The sequence below is a fragment of the Lissotriton vulgaris genome, chromosome 3_1 (genome assembly GCF_964263255.1).
Source record: "Lissotriton vulgaris chromosome 3_1, aLisVul1.2, whole genome shotgun sequence".
NCBI lineage: Eukaryota > Metazoa > Chordata > Amphibia > Caudata > Salamandridae > Lissotriton > Lissotriton vulgaris.
In genome coordinates, this window is record NC_141689.1 from 1,754,164,946 (window position 1) to 1,754,181,306 (window position 16,361).

The following is a 16,361-nucleotide window of genomic DNA, read 5'->3' on the forward strand; positions in this document are numbered from 1 at the left end:
AAAGGCACTGCGTGGTAAAAGTTGCGTTGTAAAGGATATTTCCCGATGTTATCAATAGTGTCATTGAACAAGTCATGAGTGATGTACTATGTGAGGAAATTAGAAGAGCATGCCAATGGTGCAAACTATAGTTACTTTAAAGCATGAATTTTAGTTACCCATCCGGGCAACCAGCACATTTTTTTTATTTTTTTGGGCAATGGGAGGAGCCTTTGTGCCCCTGCAGTCCCCTGGCTCTTACACGAGCAGGAGCTGGGCAACTTTCTATATATATTGTTTAAATAGTGTGGTGCCCTGGTGCCCACCTGGAGCACTCCACAATATCTTCCACATTTGGGTCTGCAGGGGGAGGCCCAAGGCCCCATCAGCCCCACTGGCTCCGCTGCCTGTACCCATCCTGGGTGCAGCAGGAGCCAGCATTTCTCCCACCAGGTGGGAACGGATTTTCTTTTGCTCCTGCCAAGTGGGACCACTTTCTAAGTGTCCCTGCTCACGAGAGAGAAGACAGGGAGAAACAATTGTGCTCCCAACCGGTAGAAGCATCTTTCTGGTCTCGGTGGGTGGCGGCACATAACACTTCCCTGCCCACACTCACATGGGCTTCGTAATAATGGTTTCCCTTTGGTTTAGGTCCCTGAGATATAGTCATGGAGTCAGCACTGAGGAATGGGTCCTCGGGCCATATAATTAGGACGGGGTGTAAAACTCATCTCCGCTTGCGGATTTTGCAGATTCTGGCACTCCGCACTCAGCAGAAGAACACAGAGGACCAAAATTTCACCTTTTGGGTGCGAAGCAGGGTTTTCTTTTCTGTTTGTGCTAGAGTTTTGTTTTGGCACTTAACCACGAGCGCCAAGATACCCTCAGGGCATGTGTGAGCGCGTGCAAGACTTCTTGTACCACTAGCAAGATCCTGTGAGACTTTATGCTCACTCTCATGGCTTCTGGCCACAGCAGCACACATCTAAAGCACATTGCAATCACAAACGGTGCGCTCGACCAGCTTTTGTACCCAAGATGGCTTTTGGAGTGGATGGTCTTCTCCAATTGACTGCTGGAGTTGGGTTTTTTTGTGCAAGAATGAAGTGCACCAGAGACTCCAACTTCCTGTTCCTGCCAGCAGGTTTCCATCAAAGTGCTTTGTCCCTCTTCTAGTCACTTTTCATTGGGATTTGGAGCTGAAAGGATCACTCTCCTTGTCTTCTGCATATATACCATTAATTTTGAGGACTTTGTATTTCAGATTTCACTAGTACATTGAAAAGGGTGTATAAGAGTGCAGTTTGCTTGATTGGGGAAATGCACCATAATTTATTTGTACATTTTTTCGATTTTTAAAATGTATTGTGGTAGATGGCCTACAGTTTAGTAGGGGCCTTGTTATATTTTAGCATGTCATTTTTCTTCTTTTGTAAAGGAAAAATGTTGCACAGCTCAGTACATTTTCTCCATGCTTTTTAATACGTTTGCAACATTCATTTAATTCACTATGTGGCCTAATCTGCCAATGGGACTTCCAGCCAGTACACCCTGTACTAGTCATTAAGTGCATGAAACAACTGTTTCTGTGGAGTATGTTGAATTGAAACATCATTTAGGCTATGGATGACATTGGAATATATTAAAAAATGTGTTTTGGGGGGGGGGGGGTAATTCACTTTCTTTCCCCCCCTGAAAACAGTGTATAGGTGGGGTCATTATATTTGATGCCTTTGGAGAATGTGTTTTGTTGTAAAAAATCTTAGCCCAGATAATTTTAATTTTTTGGGCGTTGCTGAATCAAGGCTCTTTTTGCTGTGTTACTAATCCATGCCTCTTGGCCAGTATGTGAGTGTGTTTGCCATAGGCCACCATTTGTCTATGTTCCCCTTGCCAAGTGCTCAGAGGCCATTTTATATAGTAAGTGCCCAAAGGCCTGCATGTGTTCTATGTGTTTGACCATGTGGTCGGTGGCCATTTTGTGTAGGTAGCTAGTGTGCGTTTGTCATAGGCCTTTATGACTTCTTTGTTCCACATGCCTTTTTGCTTGTTGTTGTGATCATGTGGCTGGCAGCCATTTTGTGTAAGCAGTCAATGTGCTTTTGCCAAAGGCCTGCATATCTTCTTTGTTCCCCATGCCTTCTTGCTTGCTTGTTGTTGTGACCATGTGGCTGGAAGACATTTTGCGTAGGCAGCCAGTGTGCTTTTGCTATAGGCCTGCATGTCTTCTTTGTTCACCATGCCTTGTTGCTTACTTATTGTTGTGACCACGTGGTTGGTGGCCATTTTGTGTAGCCAGCCAGTATGCTTTTGCCTGCATGTCTTCTTTGGTGTGATCATGCCTCCTTGCTTGCTGTTTGCCCATGTGGTCAGTGGCCATTTTGTGTAGGCAGCCAGTGTGCTTTTGCCATAGGCCTGCATGTCTTGTTTGTTCCCGTGCCTTCTTGCTTAGTGTTGTTGTTGAACATGTGGCTGGCTGCCATTTTGTGTAGACAGCCAGTGTGATTTTGCCATCGGCCTTCGTGTCTCCTTTATTTTGGCCAGGCCTCCCTGCTGGTTGTTATTGTTGTTCACCATGTGGCTGGCACCCATTTTGTATAGGTAGCCAGTGTGCTTTTGCCATAGGCCTACATGTCTTCTTTGTTCCCCACATTATATTGATGATATTTTCTTTATTTGGACTGATGCAAAGCAGGCACTTATAGAATTCTTGGAGTGGCTTAATGTGTGTGATAGCAATCTTCGTTTTACATAACACACTAGTAGAAACCAAGTAGAGTTTTTAGATATCCTCATAAGACACAAAGAAGAAGCCCTAGAAGTAGATCTGTTCATCAAACCTACAACACGGAACACATTACTTCATTTTGACAGTTACCATGCTAGGGCTCAGAAGGAAGGCATTCCTTTCAGCCAATTTCTCCGTCTTCGACAGAATTGCTCTAATATCCAGGATTTCGATATCCAAGCAGGTTCATTGAAAGCCAAGTTCCTTGCTCGGGGATATCCACATAGACTCATTCGGGAGTCATTCAAACGTGCACGATTCTATGACCGTGACTATCATCTTCATCTTTTTTCAAAATCAATGGGGAAAGGATCACTAGTCCTGCATAACCAAAGGTCTGCAGGTAGGTAGATAGGTGTCTCCCAAATAAAAGACCCTCATACACGTGTTTTTAGAAGATCTCGTAGCGGTATATGATGTGTCCCCGCTCCTTGTTACACGTGTGTGCGTAATCCTTGGGTCAATTTTTGTATGCACCTTCCGCCAGGAGGTTTTACCTTTGGTTAAAACAGTAGTGATCGTGGATTGTGGGTGGTGAAAGAGTGAAAAAGGGGAGGATATTAAAATACCCGGACAGCCAGGGAATCAACTTTAATAGGTCTGGATTCGGGCAAAAAAGTTATGTTTGTGCAGCTGTGGAATTGTCTATGAATTTGAGCGCACTCAATTAGTGAAATTAAAATACGGTCGCCATGTTTCAGCCTTGGTTGCCAGGTGGTCAGTAGGCTTTCTTCAGGACCAATAAGTGATAAAGTGAATAAAGGTGAAAGAATAGGTAAATTTATAACCTGATCATTCTGACAATAGGAGGTCGCATTGTACCTGTAGTGAAAACACAGTCACATCAGGCGTCAACTCTCTCATACTCATGCTGCAGTGAAAGGTAAGTTATTTAGGTATACTGTAGTGCTGTGTTCTTCCCTTTACTGCTCCTTGTGTCTATTAGTACCACACTGGTACTAAGGTGAATCATATCATTGTTATACACATTTATTCCTGGTGATATTTAGGTTAGGTGATATGCTTATTATCAATATGGTAATCATGACTAGTCAATACGCTCATCGTGGTGTTGTGGTTGGCGTAACTGGCATGCGGTTATTACTATAATTATATACTACTAACAGCGCGCGCTCAGGATGGGCGTGTGTTTTATAGCTGGTGGCCCTCGGTATACAAGTGGTCTTGTTGTCAATGTTTGTAACTCCTTAGTGCTATTACTCAGTTTTGAATTAACAGCGATGCGCTATCAGAGGGTGATACATTTTTTTCAGAAAACTTATCCTTTAGAGTCAAATGCGTGAATAGACAAGGCGCTGTGTAATTATTATCGTTTTTCCGTGATAGGGGTGCAGAGCAAGTTATGCAACATGGCGTATCTCTAGTTTTCCGAAGCATTACTTCTTCAGGGAGTACGGCAGTTGGGGGGAGGCTTCACTGTTGGGAGTGAAGGATATTATTAATAAATGGGCGTCGTATACTTGTGGTTTTGTTCAGCTCATAGGAGACTGTAGTTCTCTGTACCTCTAGCCTTCTCCGTCCTTCGTGCAGCATGTGCTGTCTCTGCCCGTAGTCACCCAGAATAGGTCACGGGTGTGTTTCCGGGCTGGTTAAGTCTCAAGACCATGGAAAGAGACGAGTTATTTAGTCGTATGCACTGGTGTTCGAGTGTATTTTCCTAAATATTGGGAAATCTTGCTGACAGCGTGTCTGTATAATCATGACAATTATCGGCTGGTGTCATGAAATCGATTCACTAATTGTGGAGACTAAAAATTATATTTCCCGGGGGGGGCGTGGCTAGCCGAGCAGCGACATGGCCGCTTTCTAAGCGAGCTCCGCCGGCTGCGCTATTAATCCTGTTTCTGATCCTGCCTGGGATGCGAAGTTAAAGCATCTACCCTAACTCGGAGGTTGCTGACAGCGTGGAGCGGCTGGGGAGAAACTTTGCCGGCCCTGCTGCGATTCGTCACAGAGTTATCGGCTCCGTAAGATCTGCCGGTGTGCTGTAAGTGCGGAGCCCGCCTGGGTCGGAGCCCTGCTCGGGAGACGCGACCCACTACAGCTCGGTGTTTGATGGGCTTGCCTGCGCGGACCGGGTCCAAACACTCGGGACCTCGATATTGAGGAGGTAAGCGAGACTCCACGCCAGATATGAGCTGAGGGCATGCATGGGCGGAAGGCGACATCTTTGCGAGCGGGCATGAAGCAGTGGATGTGGTGAGTGCTGTTTGCCTGACCTCGGCGAGGCCTGATGAATCGCCATTTTGGGAGTCAAAACACGATCTGCTAGCTCCTGTTGACAAACTCCAGAGATCCAGGCTCAGGGCAGCAAGCATATGGACATGCGGGGTGGATCTACTGCACTATCTCCTTAGTGATTGAGCTGACCTCGTACCACAGAGGCCATGCTATTTGGCTCGGAAGTGGCGTTCCGCCATTTCACGCGCTTTTCCGGTGTGGGTGCTCAAGGACTCGATTCGAGGGGCGGAGGGAGCTCTATGTTATTGTTGCGCTGGTGGGCACCCCGAAACATCGGAACATACACGAAGGTAGGAGCCGCCCCCGATCTGCGCCATATCCACCTGACAGAAGCATTGCACTCACCGCATCGGGGGACTAAGCTGGATGCCCCTTTGTGCCTGGATCATCCGCTCATTGTCAGTGCTCAGCCTGCGGGTCACGACGCACGTCTCGCTTAAGCGGCGGCTTTTGCCCCGTAACCCCTGTGGGGTAGACCTGGTTGGTGAGCGCTGACCCCGCGAGGGGTCGGTAGTTACCGGCGTGCTGCGTGTGGGGCTTCCTGTGCCTGAGCCACTGCGGGGGCCCCAGGGAGGTGAACTTTGGCCCTACGCGTTGGCTGAAAGGGTACGGGCAGTGCCCACGGACATGAACACAGGGCCGCCTGCATCATTCCCTACCAACACGCGACCTACTGGATGGGACCCCACTGTATCAACGGCGATGGGCATGGGTGACCCGATGCAACCAAAGCTCACGTTTGAGCAGAAACGTCAGCAAAGACAAAATGACAAGGATCGCAAAATTGTTGAGCATAATACGCCTGATGCTGACCATGACATTGATGTTAAAGCGTTGATGCTGGAGGTGCGATCTAGACTCAACAGCATGGCGTCTCAGCTTGAAATGGTCAAAAACCCAGGTAGTGGCACACGAAACGCACCTGGACTGCCTCGAAAACAGGCACACAGAATGCTGCGAATTTCAGCAGGAGTCCAAAAAGCATTTAACTAACCTGGAAAAAGAGGTTGTACTTCTGCGTGCAAAAGCCGATGATTTAGAAGCGCGTTCCCATCAATGCAACGTGCGCATAACTGGTATTCCAGAGTCCACCGCCATAGACAAAATGGAGTCGTTTGTCACGAGCCTACTGCATGAAATATTCGATCCACACTTGTCTCAGGTCTTCACAGTGGAGCGTGCTCATAGGGCGCTGGGACAGAGACCTCCTGTGGGTACAACGCCGAGACCAATCCTTGCCAAGCTACTTAACTATCAAGACAGGGATCTCATACAGCGTCTTGCACGTGAGAAGGGTAAAATAACACATAAAGGAAACTCCATCTCGTTCTACCCCGATTTCACCCCACTAGTGCAAGCGTCCAGAAAAGAATTCCTCCCAGCTAAGAAGCTCTTAATGCAGGCTGACATAAAGTGCTCTCTTTTGTATCCAGCTAAACTGCGAGTGGTGCATGATGGCACCACTCATCACTTTACGGACGCTACATCTGCTTTGAAATTCGCAAAACATGTTTGCAGTACTAGGCCTAAGAAGACACATGCACAACTGGAGGAGGAGGCTGGTCGCCTAAGTGATAATGATTGATCCCGCTAGTCTTGTTCCCAAAACCTTCTGTGCTTAAATAGTGAAATTTTAATCCTGTTCAATGCTTGGGTTGGGTAAATGTATTATGATTCTGCTGTGCAGCGCAATTGCTTTGCAGTTGTTGATGTATGGTGCCCTTGAAGTTGCTGGGCTCCGCTGCTACCCTCTGCTGAGTGCCCTGCGCGTTGGCTGCCGTATAAATTTAGCATATAAAGCTCAGTGGCTAAAGACTCAGGGTGAAATGCGCAGCCACCCTGTGCAAGCAGGGGTTTATGCTTAGGATACCACGCCCTCAAGGGGTGATTCCCAATGTTTGTAACTTTTCTTTGTGTTTACGCTATGCTTAGATTAGAGGGGTTATGACACAACCTGATTGGGGGGTTGCTGTGGGTGGAGGGGGGAAGGGGTTGTTGGGTTGTTTGTTAAGTGCTCAGTACTATTCTCAACTGCGCTGTGTGGTCATTGGTCTTAGATGTACGACTAAACAACTATTGCATAGCAAAAATGTAGCATCAACATTGCAATTGAAGTAACCAGGGTATTAACATGGAACATCCGCGGACTTAGTGATGGCAAGAAAGCGAGATTAATGCATGGTTATCTTATAAGACACAAAATAGATATTTGCTTTTTGCAAGAGACACACATCAACTCCGCACCATCCCCCAGGCTAAAACACACCAGATGGGGCTCGATTTACTCATCCATTTACTCTAATTACGCCCGTGGGGTTGCTATTCTTATACGTAGAGGTTTAGACTGGAAGGAACATGCAGTGCTCGTTGACCCGGAGGGTAGATTTGTTGTGTTATACCGACCCTTACAGGGAAAACCATTGGTGTTAGCAGCGATGTATGGTCCAAATGTAGACGACCCGGATTTCTTCAGGTCTGTATGGGCGCAAATAGCATTGATGGATTGCTCAACTGTCATTTGGGGTGGAGACTTTAATGTTGTACTAAATGATGATTTGGACCGCAAGGGGACGTCGAGGCCGTTGCACCCACACGCCAGACAGGTACTGCTAGACATTCTCCAGGATCTTTTACTACTTGACATATGGAGGTGTAGGAACCCGACGATCAGGGAGGGCACCTGTATTTCAAGTCACTATGCTGCCTGGTCGAGGCTACATTACTGGCTGGTGTCGCCTGATGTGGCTACATGGACAGTGAATGTGTGTAATCAGGCTAGATCGCTCTCTGACCATGCCCCATGCCTGTTGGAAATCAGAATACCAGACGCTCCCACTCAAGCCTTCACCTGGCGCTTACCGCCTCAAGCCCTGTTAGACTCAGCATTCACTGAGGGAATTAGAGCAGACATAGTCCAAAACTTTGAGACGAACACGGGCTCCGTTACAAAGGAGTCTGTGCTATGGGATGCCTTTAAAGTGGTAATCAGGGGGCAGTGCATTGCACGTAGGGCAGGGGTACTGCAATCCATCAGAAATACGTTAAGCAAGATTGAAGGTGAACTGAAGGAGTTGGAATCACGTTTCTGTGATAGTCCCACGCCTGAATTAGCGGTTCAACTTAAGGCTAAACTTCTAGACTTTAACGAGGAGGCACAACGGGAGGTAAAGTTCTTGGGAAAGCAAGCGGAAGCCCGCAGATACGGGGAGGGTTATCGACCCAGCAGGACACTGGCTCGCCTCATCTCCACCAGATCGCAGTCCACATACATACACTCCATTATGAAAACAGACGGGGAGATGGTGGTGGGTCAGGAAGCAGTTCTTCACACTTTCAAAGAGTTCTACCCTAACCTGTACAAAACCAGACAAAATATGACTCTAGAATCTCTTGATGCTTATCTCGACACAATAGCCTTGGTGTGGTTTAACAACGTACACCGCATATACTTGGACGTCCCGATTACAGCTCAGGATATAGCCGCAGTAATAAAAAGTATGCCGTTAAATAAGGCCCCTGGCCCTGATGGCCTCACAACAGCCTTTTATAAGACCTATGCTGAGGAACTGGCGCAGCGGCTGCATGATGTGTTTGCCGAGGCCCTTGCAACTGGAATTCTGCCTAAGTCCATGCGAGAAACCCTGATCATAACGCTTTTAAAACCAGATAAAGACAGCCTGTCGCTAGATTCTAATAGACCTCTTTCCCTCATCAACGTGGATGTGAAAATCTACGCGAAAATCATTGCCAACAGACTTCAGCCGTTGCTGCCGATGGTGGCCCTGCCGGACCAATCAGGCTTCATACCGGGGCGCGCAGCATCCCATAACTTAAGGACTATATTCTCGGTGCTGCACTACCTCCACCCAACGGGTACAAGCAGAGGTTGTGTTTTTGGACGCTACTAAAGCCTTCGACTCGCTATAATGGCCTAATTTATTCAGGATTCTAAGTAGGATGGGATTCAGTCCACTTTTCATTAATTTAATACGTCTGCTGTATACTTCCCCTACAGCAAGAGTACGGGTGAACGGCTTACTATCCGAACCCTTTGACATCTCACGAGGCACGAGACAGGGCGGCCCCCTGTGTCTGCTACTCTTTGCCATCGCAATGGAGCCTCTTGCTGCAAGGGTCAGACAGCACCACACGGCGAGAGGCATACGTTTTAGTTCCCGTAGTCTATTAATATCTTTATATGCAGATGACGTTACTCTATACGTCTCAAACCCCACGGAAAACCTTAATCCTCTACTTTGCGAATTTTTTAAATTTGAAGGCCTGGCAGGTGTCTCGATCAACTGGGCTAAATCGGTTGCGTTCCCGCTAATAGATACTACCCCTGAGGTGTGTTCCGACTACCCCCTACGCTGGGAGGCGGACTCTGTTAAATATTTGGGCATTTGGATCAGCCGTAACGTACAGGATGTATGGGCCCTTAACTTTGGAAAAGCGGTGCACTGGTTGGAAACCAAAGTGGCTATTTGGAAGGCACTCCCTCTGTCATTGGTCGGGAGAATCGCACTGGCAAAAATGGTGGTATTGCCGAAATTCCTCTACCTTTTTGTGAATATCCCAATCCCATTAACGAAACACTTTCACACCTGTCTGCGATCTTCCCTAATATCACTGGTGTGGGCTGGAGGTCAGGCCAGAGTATCATGGGCACTCTTGACACTACCACTTCGACAGGGGGGACTGGGCGCTCCGGATATGCAGCTCTACGCACTGTGTGCGCAGGCCCAATTTGTCCATTTTTGGGCATATTCTACGCCATACCAACCACACGTTGCAGTGGAAACAGACTCTGTGGCCCCATTACCTCTGGGTGTAGCCTTATATAGCAAATCACCAAGACCCTCCCTGGACATAGATACAGCGAATATGCTTAGGTGGGTGTGGCGAGAACTCCAGAAGAGAGCTCAGCTTCCACTCCTGTATGCACCGGCTATCCCGTTGAGATACAGCCAAGCAGGGCAGCATAGGGTTGCAAGTGGAGGGGATATCTCTATACGTGGAGCACCATTGCGTACATTTGCTGATTTATACCCGAGTGGCACGTTTCAGGACCCCCAATCGGGTGGAGACGGCGAGCCCCTGACCTTCAAGGATCTTTTTACCTACCATAAGCTGAAAATGCCCTGTTAGTCGTTCTGGGGGCAGTTTCCTGAAGAACCTCCACAATTGCAAGCGCTCCAAAACGTGCTAGCTAGGGCATCCCCCAAAAAACTGGTCTCTAGATTGTATAACAGTATGCAGGAGCAAAACCCCTATTGTGGTACCAACATCCATGCATGCATGGAATGCGGAACTGGAGGAGCCTTTGACAGAAGATCAGTGGTCTTTTTGCTGTAAACAACTCACTGAGCTATCATCTAACTATAGACTCTGGCTCATCCATTTCAAGTTCCTACACAGATTTTACCGAACACCAATATCTCTGCACCTCATGGGACTGAGAGATGACACTAACTCCTGGAAGTGTGGCGCCGAGCAGGCTTCTTTCTTGCATGTTGCCTGGAGTTGCCCAAGACTTGCTGAATATTGGTCCGCCATTTTCTCTGCTATTAATCAGATCCTCTTTAGATCAGATGACCCTTCTCCGGCACTTGGATTGTTGGGGTATGTAATTGATACTGCACCTAATAATCGTAAACTTCATGCCTTACTGCTTCTTTACGCAAAGCGACAGGTGGCTGTACACTGGGGTCGTAGGGCATTGCCTAAATTTAATGCATGGTTAGCAGACGTTACTTATGGCCATACACAACTGGATCACTATTGGGAACTCATGCCCTCTGCTTCCCGACCCAGGGACATTTGGGACCCATTCCTGCGCTGGTCGAGTGCTAGGGCAAGCGCCTGTTGAGGCCCTGCTTGCTGTTTGTTATATACTGGAATATGTAATTGTGATGTCTCCGTGTTAATTAGGTTTCCGAACACTATGTGCTCTTCTGTTTGCGACTATCTCTGCATATGCCTTGATAAGTGACTGTGTGTCTCCTCGCTAGCTGTTTTGGGTTACGCCTCATGTCCGGGACAAATGTCAATGGTTGACTACAAAGACTGTACATGTAATGACTACGTAAGTTGATCTACCTCCTACTTCTTTACAGCACTGAGTTTTGATTGTATTGGTTTTGTTCAGTTGTTGCGAGGGGGGGAATTAGGGGGGAAAACAAAAAAAAAACAAGAAAATGTACAAATCCTATGTGTCCTTCATTGCAGTGTAATATCTTGATTTTACATGCTCTTCAGCTGTGCTAAACACTTACGCAACTGTGATGTAATAAATGTGCAACTTTGAATAAACAAACAAAAAAAAATGATATTTTCCCAAAGACAGTTATAATCACGCTTTATAGACACTCCATGGTGGGCAGTTTTTTAATATATACCGATTTTTATATCCGGGCTGGTTATGTATGATTATGGCATGGAGACTGAAAATGGTATTACCCCAAAGACAGGTATAATCACGCTTCATAAACACTCCTTGATAAGCCGTTTTTTACTGAGCTGGTTGAGTCTCAAGGTCATAGGAAGAGACGAGTTACTTAGGTGTATACACTGATGTTCAGGTGTACTTTCCTAAATATTAGGAAGTCTTGGTTGGCAGTGTGTATGTATGATCATGATAATTAACAACTGATATTCTAAAAACGATTCACTAATTGTGGATACTGAAAATGATGTTACCCCAAAGACAATTAAATTCACGCTTTTTGGACACTCCATGGGGGGCAGTTTTTTGATATATACCGATTTTTATATCGAGCGAGACGACTGTGTTCATGTTGGTATAGATATCAGCGGACTCTGTTGTGTGTTACATTATCGGCCTAGATCAGAGGTTTTGCTACATATAGGTAGTCCATATAGTTTGGTCAGGGAAAACGAAGTGAAGTAATCATTACTTGAGGCATCTCGTCACAGATGTTTTTATTATCTGGGTTATCTGTTGAGGGATAACCACGGAATGGTATCATTCAGGCCTGTAATCTCTGTTTTGAGCCTATGGACCCAACGTTGCTCTTTTTCGAACAGGATTTTGGCTGCATTCCTGTCTATTGTGTCAAGGGTCTCGAGGATAACCCACTGCAGGTCGTTCGCTGTGTGGCCTAATTCCTTATAGTGGGTGGACATTTTTGTAGTTGTTCTTTTACAGTTGACATTACTGCGGTGCTCGCATAGTCTGTGTTTCGCCTTTCGGCATGTCATGCCAATGTATCTCATTTGGCATGGACAAGTGACCATGTAAATGACATGGCTTGTATTACAGTTAGTATGTCTCTTTAACTTCCAATTGAAATCCGGAAGTAACTGCAATTCCTTTGTGGGTTTTGTAATGACGCAGACTGAGCAGGCCCCGCATGGGTAGTGTCCCGTTACTGGAGGATTGTTCCACAACCCTGGTTGATCCTTCTTTTTCTTTGGTGGTGGTCGTGTATGTTCCAATAGGTCCTTAAGGTTTCGACTTCTCTTGTTCGCGAACTTTGGTTTCGGCCAGTTCAGGGTGTTAGATGTTACGATTCTCTAATGTTTGTTGATTATTTTCAAGAATCAAGCAAGCCGGGCTGAAGACGGCTGGAATGCCAGAAACCGGTCCTCGGAAGCTTGATTCCGGTCCAGGGAAGACATGGCTTGGCAGTTCGGGCTGGACTGTTCCCATGAGGCACAGGGTCAGACTGATTTGCATATAGTCATGTCTGAACTGGGGTGGCAGAGTGGGCTAAAGAACGGTGATGGATTAAACCCAGATCTTTTGACTGGGTGTGAGTGTTTGATTGATTCAGATGCTCCATCCATCACCACCCCCTTTTGTACCACTTTTGGCCGCCATAAGTGTGGCAGGGTATACTCAGACGTGAGTCCCTTGCTCATTTTGCCACTGGATTCAAGCAAGCCGGGCTGAAGACGGCTGGAATGCCAGAAAACGGTCCTCGGAAGCTTGTTTCCGGTCCAGGGAAGACATAGCTTGGCAGTGCGGGCTGGACTGTTCCCATGAGGCACAGGGTCAGACTGATTTGCATATAGCCATGTCTGAACTGGGGTGGCAGAGTGGGCTAAAGAATGGTGGTGGATTAAACCCAGATCTTTTGACTGGGTGTGAGTGTTTGATTGATTCAGATGCTCCATCCATCACCACCCCCTTTTGTATCGCTTTTGGCTGCCATAAGTGTGGCAGGGTATGCTCAGACGTGAGTCCCTTGCTCACTTTGCCACTGGATTCAAGCAAGCCGGGCTGAAGACGGCTGGAATGCCAGAAACCGGTCCTCGGAAGCTTGTTTTCGGTCCAGGGAAGACATGGCTTGGCAGTTCGGGCTGGACTGTTCCCATGAGGCACAGGGTCAGACTGATTTGCATATAGCCATGTCTGAACTGGGGTGGCAGAGTGGGCTAAAGAACGGTGATGGATTAAACCCAGATCTTTTGACTGGGTGTGAGTGTTTGATTGATTCAGATGCTCCGTCCATCACCACCCCCTTTTGTACCGCTTTTGGCCGCCATAAGTGTGGCAGGGTATGCTCAGACGTGAGTCTCTTGCTCACTTTGCCACTGGATTCAAGCAAGCCGTGCTGAAGACGGCTGGAATGCCAGAAACCGGTCCTCGGAAGCTTGTTTCCGGTCCAGGGAAGACATGGCTTGGCAGTTCGGGCTGGACTGTTCCCATGAGGTACAGGGTTAGACTGATTTGCATATAGCCATGTCTGAACTGGGGTGGCAGAGTGGGCTAAAGAACGGTGATGGATTAAACCCAGATCTTTTGACTGGGTGTGAGTGTTTGATTGATTCAGATGCTCCGTCCATCACCACTCCCTTTTGTACCTTTGTTGACCATGTGTTACTGGATGGCAGCCATTTTGTGCGTCCAGTCAGTGTGCCCCTTTGCCATAGGCTTGCATGGATGGTTGAGATAGCAGTTTTATCCATTATATGCTTGAGGATAATTTTACTTATTTATAAAAGAAAAATTATTTTAATTTTAGGTATTTAAATTTTATTTTTTTCCCCATTTTACTAACATGCAACATCAAGCCCATGTCTGCTATAGGCGCTCAACAGCATTCATTATTCCATTGTCACCTGCACCTCCCTGAGTGCCATATCACAACCATGAGAAATCCTGGTCAAGCTGCACGCCTTCAAGATGAAAGAGGCCATCCTGAGTGCACCGAGGAAGAAGGCAGACATCTCCTTCCCAAACTTCAAGTGCTTCATATTCCAAGATTTGGGTCTAGCTACCCTCGCACGACGATAACTCCTGAGGCCCATCACCGCCAAGTTGAGAGATGAAAACATCTGCTATTGCTGGTCGTTTCCCTTCGGCTTGGCCTTTGAGTACAAGAGTAAAATGACCAAAGAGGCAGTAATGGAGCTAAGGTGAACGAGGGGGGGTAGTGACCACTGCCTAATCAACACACAATGACAATCTCAGAGCATACTTGTGATCCCCATCGTGACTGCGGAGTCCGAGAAATATGTCTGACGCCCGGTGGAGCTGCTCTGTTCAGCTATTGAGGATATCGGCCTTGGTTCATTCCCTGACCGTCACCTACCAGACGGACTTTAGGCACAGTTTTTCTCCCCATCTCCCTGTCTTGCCCAACACCCCATCGTATTTCTGCGACTCTGCTTTTTCCTTGTCTCCTATCTATCTGTTCCTATTCAGTATTCTTTTGTTCTTTGTCTACTTCCTTGCTCATATCCCCTCTCACCGGAATTGTTCCCCTTGCCTGCTTCACCGCCTAGCCCCCTGTCCCCCCCCCTGTCCTTGTGTACCCTTAGACTAAGCACTCCTTCTCCCCTTTTTGGGAAAAGATCCAAGATGTATACGGAGTCTCAGCATACCCACTGAGAGAGTCCACAGCGCCAAGGGAGGCACTCACAATTGAGGTATTGTACGGCACCCCTTGGCAAAGCACTCCCTCTCCCCTTTTTGGGGAAGAATCCAGTAAAGTAGGCCTTGGAGTCCCAGAAACCCCTCTGAGAGAGTCCACTGCGCTTAGGGAGCCTCTCGCAACATAGATGGGGAGATGATACCACTCCCCCTGGGATCACAGCTTATTGGACTTTGGGCACAGCTTTGACTCGCCTACCGGTTTGTGTCCCTGTCACCCTCCCACTCCTCTTGCCTTGCTGTGTCTCTAAACCTCCCCTCTTCTTTCCCTCCTTCACTCTCTGTCTACTTCCCCTGCTCCAACCCCCCCCCCCACACCCCGGAATATCTCCCCTTGCCTGCTTTCACCACCTAGCCCGCTGTCCTTTTGAGCCCATTGACTAAGCACTCCTCTCCTTTTGGGGGAAAGATCCAAGTTATATACACTGGAGTCTCAGCATACCTGCTGAGAGAGTCCACAGTGCTAAGGGAACCACTCATAATTGAGGTATGGTATGGCACCCCTTACCAAAGCACTCCCTCTCCCCTTTTTGGGAAAGGATCCAGTAAATAGGCCTTTGAGTCTCAGAGACCTCTCTGGGAGAGTCCACTGCGCTTAGGGAGCCTCTCGCAACAGAGATGGGGAAATGATACTACTCACAGCTTCTGGACTTTGGGTGCAGCTTTGACTCGTCTACCGGTTTGTGTCTATGTCACCCTCCCCCTCCTCTTGCCATGCCGTGTCTCTAACCCTCCTCTACTCTTTCCCTCCTTCACTCTGTGTCTACTTCCCCTGCTCTTACTGCACCACTCCCCGGATTATCTTCCCTTGCTAGCTTTTTCCCCTACCTATATGTTCCATTTTGTTTGTCTCAACCTTACTTGTAACTAAAATTGCCATGCTCTAATAACCGTGTAACCTTTGTAAAGCTGTAACCAGCAATGTATTGTCTGATACCCATGTAAAGTGCTCTGATACCTCCGGGTCTAGCCAACGCTATATAAAGCCTTTTAAATAAACAACTTGATGCACATAAAGCAAACAGTTTAGTCCGTATGTTGCTATTGTTGCTTTTTCTTATCCTTCCTGAGTGTTCACCATGAAAGTTGATGTTGTTTCTGTACACTGTATTGTAAATTCTTTATAATAACTTAAGTAACCACACTAAATGATATTGTCTGTACTACTAATTGAACTGCAACAATGCCACGTTTCACTGATGTTCTTCTTGCTTATTTGCTTACGTGCACATGAGAAGAGACATCACCGACAATGCTGTCAGACGGAAGGCCTGTGCACTACGTTATGCATGACTGACTATGCAACACAGACATCTCTTCAGCTTGTGAAGCTAGGTGCCACTGCCAACTAACAGCTTCAAAATGTCTTCAAAGAAAGGTGCTGCCAAGAAAGTGGCAAGTGGGGAGGAGAAGAAGCAGATTTCCACCACT